Below are 23,466 nucleotides of genomic sequence, written 5' to 3'. Positions count from 1 at the left end.
AGATCACATGAGTAAAGAAAAAGGAAGCCATAAAGTAAAAATGATGAGACCTCGGTGAGGTCTGACACATTGGGGGTCTTTTTGCATTTTTCATTCTACTAGAATTTACTAGGGGAGAGGGGTAAAAATCAGCCATTCATCTGGATGCTTAGCTTGCATCTCAACCATTTTCATCAGTAAATTTGCCTTCTTTATGTAGGTCTATCAGTGTATTGAAAGAGTTAAGTACACATACACATACAGACACAAAAGAAGTGAGGGGAATTATTGCTTTAACATTGAAAGTCTGTCTGAAAGGAAAAGAAATAAAAAGTGAGGCTTCTTCAAAGATCTTCTTACTGTATATTTGTTTGAGGATTGCCTCCTCCTGCCCAACTTTTGTGATAGTTACTCCTCCACCTGACCTGAATCCCTGAATGGCTGACTGGACATAGGCTGTTGACTCTCCCAACTGCTTTGTGTGCAGATAAAGAGGCTCAAAAATACCCATAACTGCTGAGTCAGGGGGTGGAGAACTAACAGTAAGACTGACAGACAAAAAATGCCCAATGCCTTGCCCAGGCAGTCTTTGTCCAGGAAAATTCACTGATCTTGGAAGCTGTGCCCTCCTGTGAGAATGGCACAGTTCTGTGCAGGGCCCCCTGGCCTGGCAGTGCCTCCGCTGGGGAGAAAGGAATTTTTGGCTCCTTAAATATGTGCTGGAGCCTTGTGTATAGAGCTAGTGATACACAAATGAATTATTACAGCCATAGCATGGATGTAGCTGTTGGCTGTTCTTTGGCTCACTGGCAGTTCTCAAGGATTTGTCTCATGGTAGAACAATTCTACTTCTGTGGGTTTGCTGTACACCCAGAAAAATAGGTTATGGCTATTAACCAGTGAGAATATCTTACTGTTTTAATGTTGTGCATAAAAGTTCCCTGTCTGTTCAGAGAAGTGACAGAAGATCTTTGTTATGAAATCACAAGAAACTTCTTTCTGGCACCCAAGAATCTTTTGCTGAAACTGCTTTATATACCAAATATGTCTCCCATGTGCACATATAAATCATCTGTGTTTTATTACAAAAATACTACCAAGTCCTGACAAAGGGTACTCTCAGTAGGTTGTTTGTTCCCGTCTTAAAAGAGGAATGTTGAAATCTGTTGTGTGAGCAGGAATTCCTGGCAAAATAAACTCCCAGGAATGCTGGAGACATAACTGTTTCTCTCAGCTAATAAACACTGCAGGATATTATTAAACTAGTCCAGCCAGCACCAGGGCAACTGCCCCAAACTTTCCACATATTGCAAAAAAAGGAAGAATAGATCCACTTCACACAGAAGTAATTTTGTACTTAGTGTTTAAGGTGCACATACCTGAAGGGAGCTGGGCTGTGCTGTCTTGTGTGCAGGAGAAAAGCTGCTCCTGGTTTTAGGAGTTTTGGAGGGACTCTCCTATCTTCTCAACAGTTCTTTGATGAAAACATTGGACTCCCATAACACTGTTATTACTTTGGATAAAGGCTCTAAAGTAGCACCTAATCCTGAGCTGTTTGGAAGTTAAGTGTTTCATGGAAATAGTACTTAGCACTTAGGGAATGCAGAGGTTGGTGTCTGCTCTGAGTTATTCTGGACTAATTTATATTTGTGTTCCTGAGCTCAGTGTCTGGGGGGTTTTTTTGATTTTTTTTTTTTTTTGCACAGCTTATTTATTTTTTTTAACTATTTTCCCCCTCATATTAACATGGACAGTTTGGTTAAACTAGATCCATGAAAGCTACCAGCAGATGCACACATCTGTCAAAGGGATTGAAGTCAATGGAAAAGGGAGAGGCAATCTGCTCAATGTAGCCACTGTAATCACTGCAGACTTAATCACAGTTAAGGAAAAATGTGGTTATATTTTTCCATTACGGCTATAGGGTCCCATTGAATCCAGACAGAATATACTGAATTCTAGAATTCAGTAGTGATGCAGTCAATTTATGAGGGAGATGTCAAGAGAAATGTCTGTAACACATTATTTAAGAGTACCTTTGATTTTAAAAGAACCAAAGACACTAAAGAGTTGCTGAGATTAGAAAGTGTGGGGGTTTTTATCTTTTCTTTTTGTTTTTTTTAATTTAAAACTGTACAGTGAGTTACAGTTAAATTTTTCATAGTAAGAATGACTTCTGAGGCACAGATATTGTGTAAATCGCAACATATTATCCTAAATATCTCTTATGAGAGATAGAAGTTCCTGTCTTTCAGTGAGGGATGTGACTATCTGGCATCAAAGCATTTAGTAACTGAGGTGAAAGAGCAATTCCATTGAAAAACATGGGCAAAGCAACAGGCTTTTGGTTTACTGCAATGTGCAGGGGATGTGGTCAATTCTTGTTGGATTGTAGGGCTAACCTTTTCAAGGCCATCTAATTGGCTGCTATAATGACTTTCTCTTTAACTGGAACTGCACAGAGAAAAGTCATTCTTTATATGAAAAAGCGCAGATTTAGAAACTTGTTTTAATTTTGTCCATAAATTATGTTAGGCTAATTTGGGGAAAAAATTCTTTGGGAAAAGTCTGTGGGTACTTTCTAGTTTTAAGCATAAAAAGCTGAGGCGGGAAATTTGGCCTCAAATTCTTGCTCTGAACCAAACAAAGCAGGGCTTTTGGATACAGTTTTCAACCTATTTCCATGTGATGCAAAAATGTGGCACAGACACACTGATTTTTTCTGTAAGAAGCTTCATTCTGGATCTGATCAATATCATGTCTGCAAAAGTTTTACTGTACTTGATATATTTGGGTCAAAGTAAAAAAGTTATTTTTAGAAATAACAATTTCTTAAATTTTTTTCCCTATGAAAATTTTTTTCTAGAATAGTTGAAGAAATGTGTTACCTGAGCTAACAAGCTATAATCAACAAATGCATATGTCTAGCAGTTTAAGCCAAATCTTTAGGTTATAAAATAATGAATATTTTTTTTTATTCTCAGGAGTTCTGTATGTAAATCTTATGTGAATAGAAAACCATGCATGGAACTGCTTCATCAACACATAAAAGTTAGAAATCTAAAATTGCCAATTGCCAAGGGAGGGAGGAAGTGGCGGAAGGAAGGGACGGAAGGAAGGGGTGGAAGGAAGGGACTTTTGCCTCTGATTTTTTTTTTCTGAATAAATCTGAATAAACCCTTTTAGATAATAAATGAATAAATTTTTTTTAGATCTGCTGGACTAAATTATTGCCCATGGCCTTGTGGTCTATGGAGTTTACATCAGAACCCCAAGAAATAAAGAGATGTCTAATTCTGTTTTTCCAGAGGAAAATGATGTGTTTGTGAAATGTTTCCATTTTCACAGCCTTTCACTCAAACAATGCTATTGGCAAGCTTGGCCTGTTTTTCTAGCACTAACAGAAGAGTGCCAAGTGGCAGATAAGGATGGGAAAGAGCAAGAAGAAACCTTAAAATACCACTGGAGAAAGTAATTAGAGAAGCCTGTGGCTGAAATTGTTTCATAGTTCATAATATTTTCCATAGCACTTCAAAACTGGCTAGTTCTTTAGTGGATGGAAGAAAGGATGTAAAATATGTAACTTAATAGAGGAAAATATACACACAGCACATCCTCTAACTTGCACTTACTTTTCAGTTTGGCATGGAATTTCTGCAACAGTACATACTTTCACATGATTAAATTTTGTTTCTAAAAATCTTTTGACTCATAAAACTGGGAATCATGCTATTTTGAAATTCAGATATACTCACAGCATGGTTTTGCAATTTTCTTAGCCTACTTCTTGTTTTTTTAGCATGGTAGCTCTAATAACATGTCCTGTACAAGAAAAAAAAGAAAAAGGTATCAAGATACTGCTACAAGGGAGAAAGAGTCAACAAAATAATTTTGCCCCTGAGAAGGCAGACATGGGGAATACTCTGCAGTCTCTGCTTGGCAGAGTAACTTTTTTATTGCTTAGAAGGGGATGATCCTGGTAGAAAGTGACAGAACTGTCCCATTTACATCTGATTTCAGAGCATGGTAGTGGTAGTAGTATTTCAAGTCCAAATTAGCTCTTTGGGCACTGTGTCTGCACACTTTGTCATGGTCACAGCAAATGTACAACTGGGCCAATGTCAGGAAAAACTAAGCAAAGGGTAGACTGGTTAAACAGTCTAAAAAATCTTGTGTGAAAAATATGCACACAAATATCACATACCACTTTGAGAGTGTCCACAGTGCTTCTCTGCGCTTTTTTCATAAGTTTTTAAAACCCATATAAGAAAATTTTATTGGCAAGAATGTTCATAAAGTGCTTTGGCTACATCTGTGAATAGCAAGAGCCGTCCCAGAAATGTTTGCACAGGCATTATCACTGTCTCTTGCATGTTCAGAAGTTGCTTATGCAGAGAGGATAAGGTCATTTGTGCAAAATATTTAAAGAATGAGTATTAGATTTTCTGAATATTGTGAAAAAACTGTAGGTTGACATCTCCTTGAATATTTTTTTTTAGCATATCAACAGTTTCATTCAAGAAATCACCCAACAGGTATATTTAAAAGTAGGCAGCACATAATATTTCCAAAGTTGTTTAAAGAGTTGTAATAAAAGGCCTAAAAAGAGATGATGCACAAATTCAGTTGAGAAATCAAGCCATGGAAATGAGTAATAAATAGAAATACCTATCAAGTGAAGTTGCAGGTCTTCTGCCTGTGGATGTCTTCAGCTCCAGGAAGGATTTCCTTCCACCTCTCCCTCCCACAAGATTTATTCACAAAGCACAAACTATTTGCCTTACTGGAGGAGTTACTAGAAGAAGTTTTATAGCTGGTAAAATACAAGTAGGCAGACTTGATGATCTAATGATCCATAGTCTGAAAATATATTAATGCAAAGGTCTTAACTTATTGAATGCATTTATTAAATAGATCGTCTTCAAAGAAACCTATGGGAATTAGACATCTAAATCCCCATAAAATTTAATCTCATTCATTGTTTTTTCCAGTCACTTCTGTTAACTTCTGTGCCTTTTCTCATTATAAAAGTGGAATAAAAAGTCTCCTGAGAAAAAAAACAGAATAACATTTTGACTATTTTACACTTTCTGAAACTAAGTGAATTTCTTTATGGGCTCCAAACAAAATCATTTTTAATACAGGATCTGCAAAGTGGAATCTGGTCATGTTTCCTAACATGCAATGTAAATATATTTGGTTTGCAAATATTGGAGTGTTTTCTTCAGCTTTCAAACTAAAATCTAACCTTGGCACTATTTACAGAAAAGGGGATTACTGATTTTTCTATTCCTTTTTTTTCCCCTTGAGACTTGAAAGATTGGTAGTAATGCTGCAAAATGAAAACTTGCAAATAAGCACACACTATCACAGAATCAAAGAATTACAGAATCACAGAATGGGTTGGTTATGAGGGGCCAGAGTGGGTCCAACCTCCCTGCTCAAGCAGGGCCATCCCAGAGCACATGGCACAGGGCTGCATCCAGACATTTCTTGAGTAACTGAAGCAAGGGAGACTCCACAACCTCTCTGGGCCACCTGTTCCATGCAGTCACCTGCACAGTAAAGAAATTTTTCCTTGTGTTCAACTGTAACTGCCTAGGCATCAGTTTCTGCCCACTGCTGCTTTTCCTATTGTTTGGCAGCACTGAGCAGGGTCTGGCTCCATCCTCCTGCCACCCTCCCTTCAGATACTGACAGACATTGATGAGGACCCCTCCCAGTTTTCTCTTCTCAAGACTGAACAGGCCCAGCTCCCTCAGCCTTTTCTCATGACACAGATGCTCATGTCCCTTCATCATCTTCATTGCTCACTGCTGGACCTGCTCCATGAGCTCCATGTCTCTCCTGTACTGAGGAGCCCAGAACTGGACACAGCACTGCAGATGTGGCTTCAATAGGGCTGAGTAGAGGGGCAGGATCCCATCCCTCATCCTGCCTGCAATGTTCTCCATGATGCACCCCAGGGTACCATTGGCCCTCTTGGCTCCCAGGGCACACTCCTGGTTCAGGGACAGTTTGCTGTCCAGCAGAACCCCCAGGTCCTTCTCTGCAGAGCTGGGGTCTCCAGCAGGTCAGCCCCCAGCCGGTGCTGGTGCCTGGGGTTATTCTTCCCTTGGTGCAGGACCCTGCATTTGCCTTTGTTGGATTTCAGATGGTTCTTCTCTGCAGCTAGATAATGTTTCTGCAGCAATCTATACAAAGTGAGGGAGAGATTTTTCCATCTCACCTGACATGAATGGTGTCACCTGGATGTCACCTTTGTCCATCTTTCTCCATTCCAGACACTACTCTGTATCATTTAAAGTAAACAAGTGTGAGGTTAGAGTAACCAGAGATTCTTTGGACAACAGTTTAAATGCTCTGATCAAAAAAAGTTATATGCTAGGCTTTTGATCAAAAGTTACAGTTCTGAAATTCTTTTATATTAATACCTACTCCTGAAAACATTTGGCTCTCAGCCTTTCAGGTGCTAAAAGACTCACCTTGGCCCCTGCATGGGAACACATTTGTCAATGTTTAGCTTCCATAAAAGCATTGTCACAACCCATTCACTTAGGTCCATCCTTATCTGTCTGTCCTGCATCCAGACCTTGACACCTTGGCTGCAGATTTCCTCAGAGCACATTAATGGCACCAGGCTGTATAGAAAATAAAACAAATAAAAACCAAAAAGCCAAGCCAAGCCAAGCCAAGCCAAACCAAACCAAACCAAAAGGTAGTAGAGGAACTTACTAGCTTTTTAAAATACATCAGTTAGAAGTGCTTTGTTGTGCAGCCTGGTCAGCAGAGTTCAGGCAGGATACTGCTGCTGAGCCTTAATTGACTGAATTGATATCATCTGCTACAAGCAATCTGGGATTAGCACCCACCATAAGGGTTTAACCACTTATCACTGCAAGTTTTGGACAATATTTTCTTCCTTAAAAGTTCAGCTGCTGAACATGCACCTACTGCCCAGGAGGCAACACTTTCATTTCCACAGCTATTTTACTTCTGTATTTAGTAGAAGTGATATGATTTAGATACCTCAAATCCTAAAGTTTCTCGAATTGTGTCTCATCACCTGTAAAAGCAAGTTTCCACACCATTTCACTCCAGATTTGAACAGTGATTCCCCAGTTAAAGACTGAACAGGTTTTTCAGCCTCTGACTTTTACATCATCTTTACTTGCCAGTTTGGTTCTTTAACGAGAATTTTTCAGCCACAAGTCAGAGTGAATAATCTTTGTCATAGCCAGGAGCATGTCTTTGAAGATTACACACCTGCTCCTAGCTGTAATCACCTGAACAGAGAGTATTGTTCAGCTGAGTTTTCCCTCCTATTACCCAGAACAAATCCTTGGAACATTATAGTGAGATAAATTACACAGGGGCTGTGTAAAATGAGCTGATGATGTTTCAGAGCTAAAAATTTGCAGTACAAAAAGTAGTATCAACAATTCCATTGGCATCACTGCTTCCTCTGTCACAAGCCCAACATTCACAGTGCTCTCACTGTACTATTGGAGTTTTCTGTGATGTTAAACTGACACCAGCATCCTCCTTTTGCATGGGACCCCAAATGTCTGAAGGAATATGTTTCACCCTTAGTACAGGGTGTTGGTATTCCTAAATTCCAGTGTGAGTAATTACTGCCTGCTAATCTGAAATGCCTTTGCTTTCATTCAGGTATGATGTTTGCCACTTTTCCCTCTTTGCTATATTTCTGGAGAAATTGATCAACAAATTGGAAGTATTGTCTCAGTTTCTACCTCAATTTTAAGGCCATTTTATTAATGTAGACTATAATTACCACTAAATTAAAGAAAAATCATAATTATATTTATGTCCAAGATAGTAATTTAAAAATAAATATTTGAGCACCTCCATCCAGCTTTTCTCCTGATTTTATTTGAACAGACTTGAAACAAATTAATTGATTTATGAGTTCATCCTGGCTGGATATCAGTATTTTTTCTTATGCAGAAAGACTAATGAGCTGGAAAGTGACAATGAAAATATTCTAAATGCTAAGTCTGATTCCAGCAGAAGCAAGTATGTTCTGGTAACTTCCCTTCAGAGCTTCTGGAACTCTGTGGTGTCAACCATTACTTAGGGACTGGCTAGTACATGGACTATCAACACAATGGGCTGTATTGTAATGGTCTTTCACAGATATTATTAGCACTTTTCAGAATATATAGTTCCACATAGTTTACCTAAGAAAGACCTTTTGGATGTTTTGGGTGTTTCTGGTGTCACATATCTCTACAGAAGGACTAAAATGAGTGCATTGACTTAAAGGGTAACAGTATAAATTGGCCAGATAGAAATTAAATACTTGGGAAAGGCTATTGCAGTTGGCACAATCCTGGTAGTTCCAGGATGGTCCTTTTAGGTGCTTTCTAGTCTTTAGTGACAGGTCCTACTGAGCACCAAAATGCTTGGGCTGAGACTATAGGCTGTCTCATGCAGTCCTGAATCACCCTTCACTATCTTGCTTCAACTGCTGAGGTATTAATCTCTGGATTTGTATGTGAATATTATTATTATTTTATAACACAGCTGCAGTAATAATATTGTAACATATGAGTCTCTATTTTAACACTACCATGTCATTCTGTGATTGTGCAGGAGAAGATAAGTAATTTACTGCTAGAAGAAATTTTGTGGGGGTGTTTTTTTCTTCTCAAATGGAATAAAGGATATTAAAATATTCCAGTGCTAAAAATGTCTTAAATCAGACACTGTTATGAGCATAAGTATATAAAAATCAGTAATGGATGACCAGGTGTAAGGTTTGACTTTCATACTGTATTACTCCTATATTATTATTTCTTGAGCACTGAAGTATGTAAGGCACCTCTGAAAACAAAAGGACAGACTTATGAGTAATTATGCCCTTTATAAGTTCCACTGGATATAATGGCTGAAAATAATTGTTATGAAAAGCCTTTGAAGATTGTACTGTAAGTGTGAGTGTAAAAGCATGAAATTAAAAACCCTTGCAATGCAGATGACAGTTGCCTGGGCAATAGAAAGGGCTTCTTTCTTCTTTCTAATATAGCCTTGCCTACAGAATCTATTTCTTTTCACAAAGTCCAACCATGCCAGGATGAGAAAACAGCAGTGAAAAACAGGTGCTCTCTAAAGGCAGAGTGACCAGATAGGACTTTAGCTTTTAGAGGAGAACTTTGAGATATGGATCCAAAAATAGCTCTCAGTGCCTGGCACACTGGGATGCACATCTTGAGGGAATTTGCTGCAAGGGGGAACAGCACCTGCACAAGGCACCTTTTATAAAACAATGGTGTTTCAACTGTTGTTAGGAAAGGACTGAGAGTCTTTGATCCAAACTTTCATTCTGTTAATTCCAGGAGAGCCATCTGACAAATTTTTCTTTCCTTTTTCCCCCCTCTCTGCCTCATATAGGGCAAAAAGAGCTACCTGAACTATATTTTTTCTCTTATGCTGACATTTCTGAAGCATGCTTAAAATTAGCTCAGCACCTGCAACATTATTAATAGCTTTGTGTCACTAGCCCCTAGAGTGGGATCCCAGCCTATCTGCCTGATAAACCTGGATATATAAAAATATTCTTCTTAGCTGCCCGAGAAGAAATTTATGCAGGCCAGAAACAATATATGGACTATTCCATCTGTGTTTCTTATCTGGACTCTTACAGGATCAGGACCACTAGGAGACTTCATGGACCTCAGCAGCCCTTTAGTTTAAACACAACTGTACAACATTTGTCGTCATCCTGAAATAACAAATATCTACAGTGTTGCTTTCCCTCGGTGCTCTACTCATAGTTACAAGGCACACCTCACACTTCACACCAGTTACTGACAAAGATCAAGCAGCATTGGTATAAAGTGAAGGCACTTGGGTAGAGCTCAGTGCTGCAAACACTTAGGGCAGGGCTTGAGGCTTACAATACCCATCATTAGCTCTGCCTCTGTTTAGAATTTTGCAGACACTCCATTGTTTAAAACTTTTTACTGCACTTGAGAAAACATCTTTTGTTCCTTTCAAGATGTGAATAATTAATTTCCCATGTCTTAACTCTTAAGGTATTCACCACCTTTGAGGATCAGTTTCTATATTCGCATAACAACATGTGCATCCATTGTGGAGCCAGCTAATAAATATTTAGGTCCAAAAGAAGGAGAGCAGCAGAAGCAGCTTAATTTGTCAATTTCTTTTTCATCACTCCCTATCATTCCTTACAAAAAATACCTGCCAATGTCACAAGGCTCTTCTTTGATTGATGGAATTTAAAAAATAATAGCAATTAGGCATTACCTGGAACATTAAGTGAATTCATTAGTTTTTGTATTGTAAGAAATAATGCAGGCAGTATGTAAAATATGCATAGTTCAGCCATATCTATTATCATTGGATGTAAAGAAAAATAAGTAACAAGCTGGGTTGTGTATATGATTATCTCAAGACAAAGGAACCACAGCATAACGTCATCTCCATCTAAGTTTATATATTCCACATTTACAGTAGCTGCACATAGTGAGTTCTTATGATCCAGCCAGCTTTCAGCTAATTTGGCAGAATATATTTTCTCTGTTCTAAGTAGAAAATGAAACAAAATTGGCAATAATTTTATTCAAAAGTCAGTATCCGGCTACCTCCACATGTCTGCATTGTGGGATTAATAGATGAACAACATAAGAAAATTATGAAGTATATATTGATGTGTCTGATAATATTAAAAATTAAGATTTTGAGAGGATGGAAATACAAACTGCTTTCTGATTGATTGAGAGACAGCTGTGAAGCAGAAAATATCTTAGCCCGTGACAGAACGAAGTGTGCAATACTAAAAGTGGTCTTATGTAGCCAAATTGTTGCTGCTTCAAAATAGTATGACTGCTATGTGTAGTAATCTAAACTGCAGGCTTTTAAAAAAATTTATATTTACCTTATAATCATGTATTGGCTTTCCTTTGTGTCAGTATTTGAAGAGAAAAGACTAACAATAATGAAAGACTCACTCCTGCAAAGTGCTAAGCACTCTGGGTCTGACTATGCAGAACACTGAAGGCTTGTGATTGAGCATAAGGGGTTGTCCCCCTCCCTTTAATGGTAACAGAGCAGGACTGTGACATTCCTTTCAATTAAAAATGTGCTCTCCTGTTAGTCTGGATTATACCAAAACCTAAATGCATAAATTGATTTGTTTTACAAGCCTTTATTTTCCTTTGATGTCTTTTCAGAAATATTAAAATATTAACCAAAATTTCAGTGTGATTTTGTTGGCAGTAGATATTATTTTTTAATATATATACCATTTTTAAAGGAAATATATGTTAATTGGGCAGTTCCTGATTACCTAGGTTTGTGTATAGCCTTCATCACTCCTGGGAACTCCAGTGCTCATCTAATTTAGTTGGTTCCATAGTGCTATTCTCTGTGAGATTTTAATAGCATAAAATATGTCCTTGGAGAGATTAGACTGCTACTGTTGATGTCTCAAGGGTTTGGCTTGAATAGACAGTCAAAAAACAAACACACACCAAACAATAAACAAATTATTCTAAATAACAAGCATCAATCACAGTGAAGAATGTTGTCAATTTATATTACATTTGTCCTTGACTTTCAACATGCATTTATAATGTGCCGATGATACAGCTTTTAAAAGTGAGAAGTCATTTAAAAAATTCATGTTAAAAGTGGGGCATTGCCAGGTTTCCACAGTGCAGGAAGGTGCCTTGAAATGCACCTGTTTCTTTTGATCAATTGTACGAGGACTTGCAGGTACAGGAGGGGGTGTCTGTCCTAGGAGGATTCTCAGCATCTGTGGTTAATTCTCTACACTTGAAATTAGTGTCAAGCATCTTATTTAACTAGTGGAAGATATGACATAAAATAAGACCTTACCCACTATATCATATCAACCAAAATTCTTCCTTCTATACGTTTTGATTCCTTGCTTCCTAAGTGCAACCAGAACAAGAGAATAGTATAATGGAATTTTCAGATGAATAATTGATGTAATGTTTGTATGTATCCTACATATGGTCTCAGCTTTTTGTGCAAACAAGTACTAAACTGAAAAAGCTCTCATGTAATGGTGGTACTTTTTATTAGCTCTAGTAAAAAGAAAGGTAAGAACTAGTCCTTACTTAATGCTTTGCTTCTGAATATATCATCTTTAAATACAGGGAGGCTGAGAACAAGAGAAATTAGAATTAAAATTTCTGAGCCAACACAAGCCTTTTAAAAGTGAATGTATGTGAGTGAGTTGATTACAGGAGGAACCTTTGATAATATCTGTCTCAGAGATCTGTTTAGTAATACTGTCAACTGTGGCACACTGTCATAAAATGAAGGAGCTTTTGCAAATTGTTCCCATAAGAGTTCAAGCGGGTGTTGTGGTGTGTTTTATGCTTGTTCAGTTTTCCCCCATTGTTCTCTCAGAAGGTCCTGCCCTGTTACCAGTTTGTGTCAATCCCCAAACCCCTCCCCAGTTGTCTTGGTTATCTTTCTTGTTCCCCACCCCTGGCGGCCTGCCTGTCACTCGACACCCCTGCCTCTTTTTCTAGAGAGTTCGGGCCAGGGTGTCGAGTGATTGGGTTAGGGGCCAGGGTCCCTCCCGCAACTGTGTTTGATGGGTTCTCTGATCATGCCAATCCTTAATGTATCCCTCTCTGATTTGCTATCTTTCACCCCTCCCACCCTCTGTAAAACCGAGGCTTTCCCTGCCTCGGGGCTCTCAGCTTCTTCCATCGAACCTGCACGTTTCCCTACCAATAAAACCACCCTCCCTGAAGAAACTGAGGGTCGCCTCTTCATTTCATCCTGCGACTTCGGAGCTCTTTACTGCGGCCACACGTCCGCAAGGCCTGACATCGCCTTGGGCACAAAGCCCTGACTCCGGGTTGGGGAAGTGCCTTACTGGCTGGAGGTTGGCTGGACACTTATCTAGCCTGGGCGTTTCACTTTTCACCGGCCACCGCTCCAGCGGGATTCGAGGACACTCCAGGATGGGCATCTTAAACACAGGATGCATTTGCACACAAATGCTCAAAGTGCTCATGCAAATGACAAGGAACTTGAATTTTTTCCAGTAAGCTTTCCAACAAAAGCTGGAAGCTACAGGACCTTCAAAGAATAAAGAAGGACTACAGCCTCTGAAAGTAAGTACAGTGGTAGAGCAAAGATAGTGTGGTTGTTCCCTCTGAAAGAGATTATGTTGAAGGCTGAAGTGCCTTTGTCAGAGTCTTCCCTGCATCTCCCAGGTTTCACTGGAGAAGCTCTCAAGTCTCAGAGGAAAATGTTGATGTGGATGATGGTGCTCTGAAGTGCCATTGCATGAGATCAGTTCTGCAAAACATCACATATAAAATAATCTTTGTTATATCATATTGTGAGATAGCAGAGAAAATGTCCTTTCTCTAAGAAGACATCTTATGAGGAGAAGTGATTCAGCCAAGAGTTCAGCAGGGAACAAAAACTGTCTCACTCACAGCTCTTGTGGATCTGTCAGTCTGAGGCTGGATTGGAGAACTGAAGAACTGAAAGGGGAAATTTCAAGCTCAGAAAAGTGTGTTGTTCCTCTGCCCTCAGGGTTTGATCAAGTGGGTGGAACAACACGCCTTCTTCACAGAGAACTAGACTAAAAAACATGTTCATGATTATGACACAGCTTTTGACAAAACCATAGCAGATTATGTGCAGAGACTGTGAGCTCTGTACAAATATCATATCTTTGAATCAGTATTTTTCACTAAAGGCAATAAAATGCCTTTAGTGAAATGCAAGGAACTGGTTTTCTTTTTAAGTGATATCCCATTCTTTAATTTAATTTTTCCTCTGAAAGTTACAGCTGGCTAATCCTGTGAAAGCCCCTTCTTGAAGCATGAGTAATGAAGCCCATAACAAGAGACATCATTGCAAAGTATGTCTGTTTCAACATGAAAGTTTTATGAGTGGTGTAGTCACCAAACAGGAAAAGAAAGCAAACAGGTTTGCTAACTTGTTCCCTGCATGAATCATCAAATGGGAAGTTTTGCCCTGTGCCAGAGTGTACATCTTCTGATCATCATTAGAAATATGCTGGTTTAGCTGAGATTTAAGGTGTCATCTGAGAACCAGTAAAAATCAAACATTTTCAAAATTTTGTTTTAAGCAGCATTAAGACCTGGTTCTAAGACTTACCTTGACTGAACTTTAAATAGCTAGAGTTAACTTCTATCAGCCATCATGCTGATTTATATTCTTTAGAAATCTAAAGAAGAGATATTCTGCCTGATGCATCTGTTAAGATGTCCAAGTTGGACCAGAAATCTCTCATCAAGCAGACTCATCAAAACCTAATTAACACATGCTGTCCTCACACTTCAAACTTCTTTTAGACAAGACCAAAGTTTTAATAAGATTTCTGTATAGAATATGTACCTTTCATCTGTTTACTCTTAAAAAGTTATTACTGTTTCTACCAGCAAACGAGTTTTCAGTTCTTAAATGCCCATCTTTGGTGAAAACTGAGATCTTTGTCTAGCAGAAGCAAAAATAGTAAGGTAGGGTGGAAGCAGTAGAGCAAAAGATGGTGACAGGGGCATGAACTGTTCTGGACTTGGAGAGTGTAAATGTGTTCTGCAGTGTCATTTATTTGAGCTTCACAGACTACAAGGCTACCAGTCAGGCAGCTTACTCCTAGCTGAATCTCTTCCAGTCTGAAATTGGGTGTAGCCAGACAGGGTTGCCACCATAAGATGTGCCATGTGCTCCACCAAGCTTTGGTATTTCATACAAACAGGTATTTCTACATTTCTGCCAGCTCCTCTTCACCCCTCTGCCATGCTCTTTTGCATAACTCAGAGAAGGATTTACCTGGGAGCTATTTGTAACACTGCATCACCAGAAAATTTGGCAATCACACCTTACCAGGAATGCCATAACATCAGCACAGCAATGGTGTCACATTATCTGCTGCTGTCTCTCACCATCTCCTCTGTCTGCTTCAGGCAGAAGACTGGACTAATTGTGAAGGAAAGCATTTTTTTCCTGCACAGAAATCTATTGCATTGTTCAGGCTGGTGCAGCCAGTCCTATTGCAAAGACATTATGAGCTACAATTTTCATGTGGTAAGAATGAGTCAGTGTCTTACACCTGCCCTCAGGCTCTTTCTCGAGGTTAAAAAACAACCTAACAGTACTTTTTCTGGCATTTTGATATACTCCTCTCATACACACTGCACTAATGAGATATCTGTTCCCATTGAATGAACACTTTCTATTGGTACTTATCTTTTAACACAAGTATAAATTGAAAAATCATGGAAAACTCCTCCCATTTAAAACAGAAATCAAGGGATATTATTATTTGAAATACCTTTATTCTCCAAGTTATGGTGTTAGATACTATATTTGCTATAGGTCTCATTTTATATTTATGCAAATGTTTCTCTCCCCTGCTGTATTACACTTATCATAGAAGAAGGTGAGTGAAGAGAGTGGGAAAATGTTTTGAAATAGCAAAACCTTTCTTTCTTCCTCTCACCTCTCCACAGACCACTAAATATAGTCAGCTTCATGTCATGTTAGGAAGAAACTTGAAAGACTTGAGGACAGGGAAGGAAAAGAGAGAAGAAAAGAAGCAGCATACTCTCACATAAGAAAAACTGTATATTTTTATGCCCTGTCACGTCAAGCCCACATTAAAAATTCTATCCGCTCATTTCAGATGATCTCCTCCCCAACAAATGAGCAGGGTCTGTAGAATAATTAGCCTTACTAAAAATCTTGGGCTGTGTAAATGTAGTAGCTGATTCTCTGTGGTGTGCTACAAGCCATTGTGGTATTCAAGGTTGGACATCACCCACTTAAATTAGCAGTTTATCAGAGTCCAGGATGGAAACAGCTGCGGGGATAAAGGATGATGAATCACATGACACAGATTAAAAGTAGCTGTGATTAATGGGACATCACACAGCAACAAAAAAGAGAACCAACTGTGGAAAGAGATAACTACCACCACAAGGAGCAAATTATTGTCCAAGGTGATGTAATTAACTCCAAGCCTCCCCATGGCTTGGATGACCAATTCCAAGAAGGCTTACTATTGTGCCCACAATAATGACAAGGCTGGGGATTCTTGGTTTAAGTACTGGGATATTAGGCTTCATTTTTATACATTGCAGGGAACTGATAGAGTGTCAGTGTTGAAGATATGGTGATTTGCAATAGTACAATTAGTACAATATATTGTTGTGAGGCTTTCAACTAACACTCTCCTGAGAGGAGAGGGGGGAGAAAAGCTCAGATACGGCGCGTTGTGAGTTATGTGGTCCTTTAAATGCTTACACTCAAGAATTACCCATTGATTATACTTTTTGTCATTGTGTGAAGTCAAAGCAGCTCCCCAAAAGCATTTTAATGCAGTAAGAATGATTAAAGCTGTTTTTTGTTCTTTGTCCTTATTAGTTATATACTGGAAGGACAAGTGGTATTTTTCTTGTTTTTCCAAAGAACAGTTTTAGCCCTGGGAATCTTCCACTGTTTTGCTTTCTCAAAGTAGTCATAGTATATCATCTTCATCTGTTTAGAAGACAAAAACTTTATTCACATCATTTGCCAGCAATTCCTGCTGCTTCCTTTCTTTAGCTTAGAAATGAAGATTTATATGCACCTGAAGGGAATTTGCTGACAACTTAAAATATTGGGGTATTCCTAAAATATTCAATACCTGAAAAATGGAAAATGAAGACAGAATTTTAATTTTCTCTGCTGTCTTTGATACTATAATGATTATTCTAAGCTGTCAAAAAAAGAGAAATAAGTTTTTATAAAGAAATATCCTTATAATTTGCTGTCTTCATGTAAAAAGGAGTTTTGGATTGCTTGTAATTTTATCATAAAATACAGGTTGGATTTGGTTCATGGGAATCTTGCATTGGGTTCTGCTGTGGTGACAGATTGACTTCAAGCTGGCAGCCTTGTCTACTCATGTCTGAGAGCTGTACATGATCACACAACAATGGATCAAAAGGGCCAAAATGTGAAAACTTTCTAGATCAAAATGGAGAGAGTCCAAACTGCTTGGTGGTTGCATACTTTCTGGGTACATTGGTTTCTTATGGTATTTTCCTTTTGATTTGTTCTTCCTTGGTGTTGAATTAGGCACACATATGTGTGTTGTGGTCCTAATGACAGAGTACTTGCTGTGGCCTGCATGAAAATCTACTAGAAGTCTCGAGATGTCTAAAAACATAACTTTGATTAGTTTTATTAAGCTTCCTCTCTCAAAATTCTAATTTTTATAATTGATTTCTAGATTGTACAAATGTGAGATGCACTTGGGGAAGTCTAAAAGCTGATGCATTGGCATTTTTTGCAGTTGTTGTGGAAATTGCTTTCAAATGATGTGGTGGGCGACTGGTTATATACAGTTTTTTGACCACTAAAACCAAAATTGTATTTCCTCCCGTCAGGGCTTAAGATTGTGAGATTCTTGAGACAGATGTGTAATTGTTTCATTTGTTAAAAAATCCCTTGCATAAAACAACCCAATGTCTTGCTTTACCTGTAGGTGTTCTAGCTGTATAAACAGAAGATGGAGTGTAATCACTCTATGAAATCTAAACTATGAACTGATGTACTTTTTGAAAGGAATCCTAGGGAAGGTTTTATTTTTGTCATTCATTTAATCTTTTCCCTTCTGAAATTCATGCTACATACACAATAACAGCATGTTCTTTAAACTGTAGTATACACAGAAAAATATTTTATTCTTCAAATAACTAAGAAAAGCAAATAAATACTACTTTTTTTATATTCTCTCCAAAAAAAAATTACTATATTACCTATGTTAACAAAACAGATATTGATAGAAGCCAAGCTGGATTTTTACCAGTATTCAGACATATCATGTAATCCAGGATCAGAAATATCCCAGTATCTGTTTTTCATAAAAAAAAATGGATCGATCAATGCTTATTCACTGTTTAAAATTATTTCTGTAAAAATAATGCCAGTATGACATATCATTACATAATATTTGAGTGAAGCTCTAATATTTCAAAATGAAATGTGGGCATTCTAAGGCAAAATATTTCTGATTGGTATTTTAAACAAAATTTTGGAACAAGCTATACTTGGTATAAAGAAGCTCTTAGGACTGTATCAGTGAAACTGCACTCCTAAGAGAAGAACTTCAGTTTAGCACCCAGTGTTGAATAGGAAGGGAATCCTTCCACAGGACATTGTTTAATTTTGCTTATAACAAAGCAAGATTCTCTTTAGGAGGAAAATCCATCACTGGACAGTTTAAGTGTGCTGGTTCTTCACTTTAGTTTTCTGCCTTATTAATAAGCAATAGATAAGAAATGTCATTTATGAAGGATTAAAACAGCAAGTCCATAGCAAAATGATGCAGGTAATATTATGGCAGGTAGACATCATGTTTAGAACATGAATTTTCATAATTATTTTTACTTAATATAATTTCCTATTACAGGCTTAACCTGATACAAGTATTTTGGTCATAAATATTGAAAGGAAACAATGCTATCTGGAAATACAGTAGAATAGTAGTTAGTGAAAACCTAGAAAGCTCAGTGATTCATCATAAAAAAAAAATAAGAATGCTTCTTTATTTTTTAAATGATTTTTTTTTAATAAATTCCTGTCGTTCATGCCATAAGTACATGCCTCACAGAAACGTTGAATTGTAGGAGGTCCATACAGGAAACAGTGAGAAGAGAGAAAAAATATTCAGATGCAGGTACTGCAGTTCTCATTAAAAACTAAAGAGAGAACTAAAGAGAGAATTTGTCTCTGCCCTGCTGAAGGCAGAGACAAGAACTCCATTACCTTTAGTGTGGCCAGTATTGCACTTCCTGCATTTGGAGGCAATCATGGATAGCTGCTTCACATTCTTTAGGCATAGTAGCATCCTTGACCAGGTACACTGAGCAGACTAGAGTGTGACTCCATTACATATTTTACAGGATTTCTGATGTCTATTTCCTACAGATTATGCTAGCTGGAAAAGACCAGAACTAGCATGGAGTATAACCTCCTCTGTTCCTTCTAAATTTATGGTTATTATTGCTATAAATAATTTTACAAACTTCTACAAAAATTATGTTTCAGACAGCAGTCATTCCTAAAAGTTTTCTCAGCCAAACATAAACCCTGGCTCAGTGGTAATTACTATTTAAAATCCATTCTGTGTTTTTCAAGCAATACTGACAACGTGCTAAGAGTGCTTTTAATTTTCTCCTTGAGGAAATGCACTGTGCAAATTCATCTCACAGAATGACCTCTGAACAAGCTCTTCTTTCATGACTGCAGCAATATGAAAATGCATGCTTGTATCTGACCAAGTTAACAACAAGGTAGAAGAGGGAAAACTGCAGATCCTTATTCTGTAGGCAGAGCTGTTGGTCACCAAGGGATCCTTTCAAGAAATAGCAGCAGTGTTTTTATCATCCCCAGCCCTTGCAAGACCAGCATCCTGAAATTTTCTTTTCCAACACAATGGTTTCTGCAGTCAGGGCTCTACTGGCATGGCACTCCAGAAACATATTAGGAAGGGAAGAAAACTGGCCATGGGCAGCATCTATCTATAGAATTTATTTCAACATCCTAGGATTGCTGCATGGATTCTCAAAGTCTTAAAATGGTAGCCTAATTTTAAGTTCATCAGCAGTCACTGACACAGATTTTCTAAGTGCTTAGATGTGGATATCTCATTTTCAATGCTTCATCTTGTTCCCCGAAGTTAGTGTACATTCCAGCCAGAGAGATTATGCAGAAGGTCATGCAGGTCTACTAGAGATAGGATGTAACAATAATACATTTAGTACCTAACTTATTCCCCAAGCAATTTTCCTCTAACCAGATCTGGTTGCTTATCTAGTAATTTCCCAAAGCACTTGAACCTAAAAGAACTTTTAATTTTTATTTTTTAACAGTATAAAACAATAGCAGCAGAACTTTGCATTTTTTTTTTCTTTTAATTTGATCAAGTAACAAAATAGTAAAATTCTGACAGCATTTATCTTCAGATGACAAAACACTGCTCACTTGGATTATGGCTGTGTTTCAGAGAAAGTATTCCTTTTTGCCCCAAGAAAGAATACTAGCACTTTTAATCTTATTTTATCTAAAATCATTCAAAACCTTCTCAGTTGTAGCACAGGTGTCACCCAGTTTTTAAGAATTAATGATTCTTAATAAGAATCATTAGTTTTCTATCACAAATATTTCTGCTTAAAATATGTAGAAGTTTTTTTGTTCCAAATGGACATTAATGTTGAGTACTTCTCACAACACCATGGAAGGCTTGTATGTCAAGTCTGATAAATGGTGCCTTTAATCCTTAATTGAGTATTTATAGTTTAGTTTATGGTTAACTGGAAATAATTTAAAAGTACTTACGGGAATGACAATAGTTCTCAGAGACTGAAAGTTGCCAAGATTAGTGCCTGTGCCTTGCAGGAACAGATTGTAGGGAAAAAAGCTACCAAATCAAGGTTCATTCTATATATATATATATATATATATATATATATCTCAAGTGGTTCTAGGATTAGTTTTTACTGAATAAGCTATTCCTATCCTCATTGTGTGACCAGTCTTATGCAGAAAGAAAAGTAAATTGTTCCTATTTAGTTTAAACTGTTTTGGAAATTCATTTGACCTGGTCTAAAACACAACTGTGAACAAAGAAGTTGTTCAGCTGTCATTATTCAGGGTGTTGTATTAAATGATCTTTCAAATATAGAAATATATATTGACTGTAGATTCCCTTTTTTCCACAAGTGCACTGGATATTGATGTTTAGCTTCCACTTTTGTCAGAGAGTGATTGCAGATACAGGTACTAGAAAAACTGGTGATTTAATGCTTTAGAGAGTGCATGGTATTGTGCCACTAATAAAAAGAAAAATCCACAGTGCTGCAGTCTGTCCTTTTTTCAGTGCCTTGTCCTCTGTTAAGTCTCTGCTGTCTGCAGTGACCCTTAGGTCTTTTCCAAGTTTAGTACATTTGGTTTAAGCTCAGCAAGGACGAAAGGATATTTAATTTTTTTATTCTCATGGATATCAGCTTGTGGTTTTCTATTACTAATCTAATTTAAGAATAGAACTATCTGATTAGGACTGGAGGTACACATTTCATAAGTATAGCACTATGGTTATTAGTTGTAAGAAGCATGGAATGAAAGGTACATAACCTGTGGCAAACACATTTTTCCAGTTTTGTTGCTTTCATAACATATTGCAGAAAAACAGTAAATAACTTGAATGAAAAAAAATACAAAAAAAAAAAAGTGGACTATATTTCCCCCCCCCCCCTTTTTTTTGTAATAGCTATAGAAATCAATGCAGAGCTTGCAATCCTTCATCGCTGTGTCTTTTGCAGGTCATGTCCTGTGCCCTAACACACTGCACTCTTTAGCACTCCCATTTGAAGTTGATTTGTCTCTTTATTTTCAGGTTTTCACATGTTCTCCTGCAGTCAGAGTTTCTGAGTCTGAAACCTGAATGATTGTAAAATTACCATTTGAAGTGGAATAACACATCACAGGGCTTAAGTTTAAAGTGTTGGGTGAAAATCACTTCTCTGCATTCCTGCTTTTAAAATACATTTTCAGTGGTTCTAGAAAGCTGGGCCACAATTGATGAGAGCCAACAGTTACTGCCAACCAAAGCAAACAGTAATTTTATCTTTTTGAAATTGTTGGCCATTTGTGAAATTTCCAAGAAATGGATTTAGATTTTCATCAACTGGCTGTATTCCAGACTCTTTTTAAGATTTAGAGTTTTGATTTGATGGAAAACAAACAAAAATATTAATGCACCAATTAATAATTCAGTTCTAGTTAACATAAATAAAAATTCTCAATAGAGAAAGCCCTTAATAGACAGTATATAGGTAGTTTATGAAACTGCAGCTACTCAAAATGTTCTTTAGAAATTGGATTTAAAGGTGTACTACTACAATCAAATAATAAAATGCAAATATTGTGTTGTCTCTACTAGTATTTTACATCAATTTATACAACCTGGTAAACAATCATTTCTGCAGCAATAACCTAAACCCAGACATTGACTTTTCTTATACCCACATACTTTGTTCTCATTCACATTTTTCAACAGAATAGGGATTGCATCTCAACAACGAGCAGTGAGCTTACAAAGTAATTAGTGTGGTTGAGCAAAGGAGCCAAGAATTACAACCTAAAAAAGCTTCTGGGGAGGCTTTGTAGGTGCTATTTTGGTCTGTCTTTCCTTTCCTTTTTTTTTTTTTTTTTTTTGAGTTTTGTTTTGGTTTTTTTTTTTAATGCTTCAAATGCTTTATCTTTCTGCTGGGACTGTCTTCTGTTGTACCACGATTCAGAGCAGCTGGTAAGTAGCACTATAAAAAATGAGGGCTTTTATTACTTCATAGAGGAAGCACAAACTTTGAAGCTTAAGTTAAGTTCAAACCTTCTATACTGAGGTGAAGAATCACTTTCTAGGCATCCCTTTCCTTGTCTCTTCTTAAAAGGCAGTTCCAGCAATGGAAGGAGAGCCGCTAGAAAGCCTGAGTCACATACTTGCTTGACCAGCAATATGTGCTAAAAAATTATTTAATCTGTCTCCTAATTAAGCAATTTTTTGAACAACCAGCAAAATATTACAATTAAGCATTAATTAATTAAGCATTAGTAAGGAGGAGCAATCTTGCAGTTCACCCAAATGTTTTGGTACATGAGGTAAGCATATCATAATAGTTTCAACAATCAGTAGTAGTAATAATTTACTACCCAAGTCCTAGAAAACCAAAGTAGAATAATGGAAAAGAAATAGAGAATAATTAATCAGAAGCTTTAAAGAAGGAGGTGGAGTCTTGTTCTTCATTGGAGATTGGAGATTGTTTTCATTAATTACTTCCACTGCATTCTGCAGAGATAGTTGGAGCTTTGTCAGAACATTCCGACCTTTACGTGCTCAAACACACTGTTAAATTCCTATGATACATATGCTATATTTTTTATTTTTTATTTCCTTTTTTTTTCTTGTACCAAAATGGTTGATATTGTGTAGCCTGAAGAAAACAGGATATTGGGCAGATTTGTACAGATTTACGAGAACATGCAGCTTCCAAAAATGAAACACAGTAAATCACTATGTGCTTAAAACAGGAATCACTGAGTGGCAGTAGTTCCATTTATCAACAAGATCTCTCCTGGACAGATAGTTATATTTTCCTCTACTACTATCCACAGGAGAAAAAAAACCCACATAATTATATTTTGTTCTTATATTTGTTAATGTTCCCATAAGTTGAGTAGCTTTTCTTTTAGAACAATACAAGGAAAGAGCCACTTTCTCTGACAAATTAGACATGGGAATGTTAAGGGTTGTTCTTGTAGCAGTGATAAGAACAACAAAAGATTTTAAGGTGGACACAAATTGCTGGTGTTTTGGTCACACAGCTGAGATTACACCTTCAAAATCAGTGTCTACCTCCAACTCTGTACAACTGTCAT

This window comes from Agelaius tricolor, unplaced genomic scaffold (assembly GCF_023055355.1).
Source record: "Agelaius tricolor isolate 1412-34295 unplaced genomic scaffold, bAgeTri1.0.p SCAF_24, whole genome shotgun sequence".
NCBI lineage: Eukaryota > Metazoa > Chordata > Aves > Passeriformes > Icteridae > Agelaius > Agelaius tricolor.
Note: the sequence above shows the minus strand (reverse complement) of the source record.